The following is a 6,731-nucleotide window of genomic DNA, read 5'->3' as shown; positions in this document are numbered from 1 at the left end:
AAAAAAAAAAAAAAAGAAAGAAAGAAAACCCTTATACATTGCTTGGGAACCCAAAACAATAGTATGTACATGGATATTTTAATACTGCTCTCTACCTTTCCTGATTTATTGAAGACCTTTAAGTGTTTCCACATGATAGTTGAATATATATATATATATATATATATATATATATATATCCTAAACAAACTTTTATATATATATATATATATATCCTAAACAAACTTTTCTAGAACATTTTAGTAAAATGAGAAAATATTTCTAACACACTTTATAAAGCCAGCATAACCCTGATATAAAAACCAGTTAAAGACAATATGAAAAGTAAAGTTAAATCAGGTGTGGTGGTGCATGTCTGTAATTCCAGCTACTTGTGAAGCTGAGACAGGAGGAGTGCCAGTTCAATTCCAACCTGGGCAATTTAGCAACTGTCTCAAAATAAAAAATAAAATGAATTGGAGATGTATCTCAGTGGTACAGCACTTGCTTAGCATGTGGTAGGCCCTGATTTTAATCCCCAAAACTTAAAAATGAAAAAAAAATTAAGTGAAATTATAATGTTACTCATGACATATATGCAAAAAAAAAAAAATCCAAATAAAATATTAGCAAACAATGTATGGTAGGCAGAATACCCTCACCCACCCAAATGATTTCAAAGCCTAATAGTTGGGGATATGCAAATGTCACTTTACATGGGAAAAAAATCTTTGATGATATGATTAAATTAAGGATCAGATGCTGGGCTGGGGATGTGGCTCAAGTGGTAGCTCGCTCGCCTGGCATGTGTGCAGCCCGGGTTTGATCCTCAACGCCACATACAACCAAAGATGTTGTGTCTGCCGAAAACTAAAAAATAAATATGAAAAAATTATCTCTCTCTTTAAAAAAAAAAAAAGGATCAGATGCTGCCTGAAAATCCCAGCATCTTGGGAGACTGAGTCAAGAGGATCATGAGTTGGAGGCCAACCTGCAAAATTTAGCAATACTCTGTCTTAAAATAAAATAAAAAGGGCTGGGGATGTAGCTTAGTGATAGAGCACCCTAAATTCAATCCCCAGTATTGAAAAAGAAAAAGAAAGAGACATCCCAACAAGATAACTTCAAAAATAGCCAAGACAATGCTAAAAAACAAGTTAAAATAGATAGTGAGAATTACTATAAGGCTATTCCAGTTGAAACATTATTGTATTGGCACAAGGATGGATATATTAGCTTATAAAACAGGGAGCAACATGATAAATGAAAGAACTGGCATTGACTATCAGGGGAAAAAGAAGTTAATACTTAACAATAGTGGTGGGATAATTGGTTAAGATTAATAAAAAAAATTATTTCCCTCTCTGATACTTAAATGTAAAGAAAACTATCTTTAATATTCTAGGGTGGAAAAAGATAGGAAACTTACTCTACTTTAAAAAGGAGAACATTATTGGTCAAAACAATACATAGAGAGGAGGAAACAAGATACAAAAGGGAAAAGATATCTACCACCATATAGAAAGTAAAAATATTATACAGATTTTTGATTGTTTGTTTGTTTGTGTGATATTGGGGATTAAAACAAAGGACCTCTTGCCTACTAGGGAAGAAATCTATAGCTGAGCCACATACCCAGCCCTCAGGGTGATATAATTTGGATATGGTTCAAGTGTTTCCCCCAAAGTTTTATATGGTGGAAGCTTGGCCATCAGTGTAGGAATGTTGAAAGGTTAAAGAATTTTCAGGTGGGGTGCTGAGCATTGAACCCAGGGGCGCTTTACCACTGAGCTACATCCCCAGTCCTTTTAACGTTTTTCTTCAGATACAAGGTCTCACTAAGGTGTTTAGGCCCTGGCTAAGTTGCCGAGGCTGGCCTTGAACTTGCAATCCTTCTGCTTCAGCCTCTTGAGTTGCCAGAATTACAGGCTTGTGATACCATGCCGCATGATAGAATGATAGAATTTTTAGGAAGTAGAGCCTAGTGGAAAATAATTAGGTCTTTGGGGCACACCCTTAAAAGGGAGTCATATATTTTTCTAGAGACCCCAGTTAGTACTTCCTGATTGTTAAGTCTTAGTCTGGCCTCTATATTCTTCTGACTTCCTGGCCTTTTTTTTTTTTTTGGTACTGGGGATTTAATGCAGGGTCACCATTACCCCCTGAGACACAGTCCTAGCCCCCACCCCCACTTTATTTTTTTTCTTTTTGGTACTGGGGATTGAACGCAGGGGGCTTAACCACTGAGTCAAAGACCCAGCACTATTTGTTTATTTTTAGTTTTGAGACAGGGTCTCACTAAATTGCTTAGGACCTTGCTAAGTTGCTGAGGCTGGTGTCAAACTTGCAATCCTCATGCCTCAGCCTCCCGAGTCGCTGGGATTACAAATGTATGCCACTGTCCTGGATGGCTTCCTGTGAGCCCTTTTGCACAGCTCCCACCATGAAGCTATCTACCATGTTGTGATGTGGCCACAAAGCCCTCACTCACTGTCACCATGCTCTTGAATCTCCAAAGCTTTGAGCTAAATAAACCTATTTTCTTTTTAAAACATCCAGTCTTGGGGCTGGGGATGTGGCTCAAGCAGTAGCGTGCTCGCCTGGCATGCATGCGGCCCGGGTTCGATCCTCAGCACCACATACAAACAAAGATGTTGTGTCTGCCGATAACCAAAAAATAAATATTAAAAAAATTCTCTCTCTCTCTCTCTCTCTCTCTCTCTCTCTCTCTTAAAAAAAAAATCCAGTCTTAGATATTTGGTTATAGCAACAGAGAATATACCAAAACACAGGATATATAAAGAATTCCTGTGAATCAAAGAAAAAAATAACCCAACAGAAAAATAAAAGGAGAAGACTGTCAGAATAGTGCACAGATTGCATGCCCCAACCTCAAAATATGAGGAACTGCCTCAAATCCCCATCTGGGATAATAACTCCCTGCTTCACGAGTCTCAATTTGAGCACTCTAGCTTTGGTGTTGGGAGGGAGTCAGATCAGAAGCTGATGCTTCCACGTCAGGAACAAGTTCTGGTTCTAATTTATCATCTAACACCTAGCCAGACTCACCTAGCAACTCAGCTGATTGAAGAACAAATTAGGATATCTTAAAGAATAGCCTTACTGTTGGCAAGGAGGTGGGGGAAAAGATACACTCATATATTGTTGGTGGGATTGTAAATTGGCACCACCACTATGAAAAGCAGTATGAAGATACCTCAGAAAACTTGGAATGGATCCAACATTTGACGCAGCTATCCCACTCTTTGATTCATACCCAAAGGACTTAAAGTCAGCATACTACAGTGATGTAGCCACATTAATGTTTATAGCAGTTCAATTCACAATAGCTAAACTATGGAACCAACTTAGATGCCCTTCAAAATAGATGAATGGATAAAGAAAATGTGGTACATGTACACAATGGACTGCTACTTAGCCTTAAAGAAGAATGAAATGATGGCATTTGCAGGTAAATGGATGGAACTAGAGAAATAAGCCAATCTCCCCAAACCAAAAGCTGAATGTTTTCTTTGATAAGTGGATGCTGATCCATAGTGGGTGGGGAGATAGGGAAGACTGAAGGAACTTTGGTTTGTGTAGAAGGGAGTGAAGGAAGGGGTAGGGTTGTGGAGATGGGAAGGACAGTAGAACGAGACAGACGTTATTACCCTATATATGTGTATGATTACACTACTGGAGTGACTCTGCACCATGGACAGCCAGAGGAATGAGATGTTGTGCTCCATTTGGGTACAATATGTCAAAATGCATTCTACTGTAAAATAAATAAATAAGATTGAGTCCCCCCCCCAACACACACACAAGAGTAGGCCTTACACAGCATCTGCCTAATGGAGTAGATGACCCAGGAAGAGATATATCAGAAAAAAGATCCAGGAGTGTGTGATCTGTACCACAAACTTTGTTTATGAGAATCCAATTTGATTTCTGTCATACATGCACATCTATCACCTGGACTGTACAGATGACTGCTTGATGAGATTCTTCAGGTGCTCCTTCTGCATGGAGCCAGTTGATGCAGCACTGCTTTCTTCCTAAGACTAACTGAAACAATCTCTCATGTTTAACTTCAAGTGAACCATCACTTTTGGTGGTTTTGAACTTTTATCACTGAGCCCCAAAGAGCCAGGGATTACAAATTAAGATCATGAACAAAAGTTTCCTAAAAATTACTGGATGGCTGAAGATGTTGAGGAAAGTATGTGACATTTTAGAAACAAGGGAGAAAAGTAGGATGGTATTTTTATGTAAAGTCTTACCTGGGTGTTTAAAATATAATTGTATTTAGATATTTTTTAATATTTTTTTTAGTTTTAGGTGGACACAATATCTTTATTTTATTTCTATGTGGTGTTGAGGATTGAACCCAGCACCCAGTGCATGCCAGGCGAGCGCGCTACAGCTTGAGCCACATCCCCAGCCCTAGTTCTTTTTTTTAAATATTATTGTATTTTTCATATCTTTATTTTGCTTATTTGTATGTGGTGCTGAGGATTGAACCCAATATCTCACATGTGCTAGGCAAAGAACTCTGCCACTGAGCCACAACCCCAGCCCTAGATCTTGTTATTGCTCCGATACACAGAAATTGTGTAGTGGTTATTTTTCCTAAATGAAATAACTTTCTTCTCTCCACCCAAATTCTTTTCTGAAGTTACTGGCATTTGGGTCAAGGTTTTATTAAAAGCTACATTTTATAACATTGACACAAAAACATTAAACTTGTTTGCACAGTTCTTTTTTTTTTTCCATTGGAAATGGAATTCATTGCCTTAGGTCTTTTTAAATAGTGTACTATTATCATTAGGGCTGGCTCCATGCTTGAAAACCAGTTTATTTATATCCTGCTACAGTTAGAAAACAGAATTCAAAGTGATCTCCTAGCTTTTAAGCAAGCTGAGATGCACTATCATTTATCTATAAAAAGAAATGAATTAATGTGTCAATAAATCAACTATAGGAAAGTGGGTTTAATATAAAAAATCTTATTTTCACAAAATAAGTAACATTTCTTAATATTTCATGAGTTATCATAGAAATTAAAATCAAATCTACAATTAGATATCATAACACATCCAACAGCTTGGCAAAAAAACTTTTTTTTTTTTGTACAGGGGATTGAACTCAGGGGCCCTTGTTCACTGAACCACACCCCCCAGCCCTTTTTTATATTTTATTTAGAGACAGGGTCTCACCGAGTTGCTTAGTGACTCACTTTTTGCTAAGGCTGGCTTTGAATTTTTGATACTCCTGCCTCAGCTTCCTGAGGCGCTGGGATTATAGTAGTGCATCATTGTGTCCGGCTCAAAAAAACCTTTTTAAATCTAATAATATCATGTGTTGGAAGAAATGTGAAACAACAGGGATACTTACACTTTGACATGCAAGTATGAACTGATATGACTACTTTTTCTAATGTTAATCATATACACTAATAACACTATTGAGAAGAAATTTAATGTTAACTGTATGTAACATTAAATTTCCTATAAACTATAATATAAATAGTAAAAAGAGATATGTGGAGTAAATTTTAATAATTTTTTAAAATTTTGTTTTCGTTGTACATGGACACAATACCTTTATTTTAATATGCTGAGGTTCAAACCCAGTGCCCTCCATATGCGAGGTGAGCACTCTACCACTGAGCCACAACCCCAGCCCCCAATTTAAAAAAATTTTTTTTTAGTTATACATGGGCACAATACCTTTATTTTGTTTATTTTTAATGTGGTGCTGAGGATCGAACCCAGGGTCTCACACGTGAGAGGCAAATGTTCTACCTCTGAGCCGCAACCCCAGCCCTGCCCAGCCCCAAATTTTAATAAGGGTATTGAAGTCAGAGAAAAAACCCTTACCCACATTCTGGCCTGGTTGGAAGAATGGAGTACGTTTTTATAAGTGACCGTTAATGAAAAAGAGAAGAGAAACGTAAAATTTAAACAATTAATTAGACTGAAGATGAAAAGATTAGGATATTACTCAACATTTAATCAATACAAAAATTATTGATGGGGCTGAGGCTGTGGCTCAGATGTAGTGCACTTGCCTGGCATGTGTGAGGCACTGGGTTTCTCAGCACTGCATATAAATAAATAAATAAATAAATAAATAAATAAATAAATAGATAAATAAATGTTTATCGATAACTAAAAAATTATTGAGATATACAAGTGATTTCATTCTAGACATTTGAAACCCATTGAGTATTTTGTACTTAGAGTATATCTCACATTGAATAATAGTTTTTCATCAGAAATATCTGACCTGTATTTATTTTTATTTTTATTTATTTATTTATTTTTAGAGAGGGGGGGGAGAATTTTAATATTTATTTGTTAGTTTTCGGCAGACACAACATCTTTGTTTGTATGTGGTGCTGAGGATCGAACCCGGGCCACACGCATGCCAGGCGAGCGCGCTACCTCTTGAGCCACATCCCCAGCCCTGACCTGTATTTATATATTTTATAAAATTTACAGTTGAAAAAGATTCAGATACCCAAATTCTCCAAATATACTTAAAAGTTTTCTGATAAAATAATCAAATATGGCCAGATGCAGTGGCACATACCTGTAATCCCAGCAGCTCAGGAGGCTGCAAGTTCCAGGGCATTCTCAGCAACTTAACAAGACCCTGTCTCAAAATAAAAAAATAAAAGGCACTGGGAATTGTGGTTCAGTGGGTTCATTCCCAGGTACTAAAAAAAAAAAAAAAAAAAAAAAAAA

At 36.9% G+C, this 6,731-nt stretch overlaps 1 protein-coding gene and 1 pseudogene across 1 annotated transcript in view; both read left to right on the top strand.

Moving 5' to 3' along the window:
* The window catches only part of Fam186a (family with sequence similarity 186 member A), a 67,698-nt gene that overhangs the window by 17,868 nt on the left and 43,099 nt on the right, over positions 1-6,731 (top strand). The window lies entirely within an intron of this gene.
* Positions 2,870-4,041, top strand: LOC107148861 (annotated as a pseudogene).

Source organism: Marmota marmota, unplaced genomic scaffold (genome assembly GCF_001458135.2).
Source record: "Marmota marmota marmota unplaced genomic scaffold, marMar, whole genome shotgun sequence".
NCBI classification, from domain to species: domain Eukaryota; kingdom Metazoa; phylum Chordata; class Mammalia; order Rodentia; family Sciuridae; genus Marmota; species Marmota marmota.
Note: the sequence above shows the minus strand (reverse complement) of the source record. Positions and strands in the feature narration are given on the sequence as shown.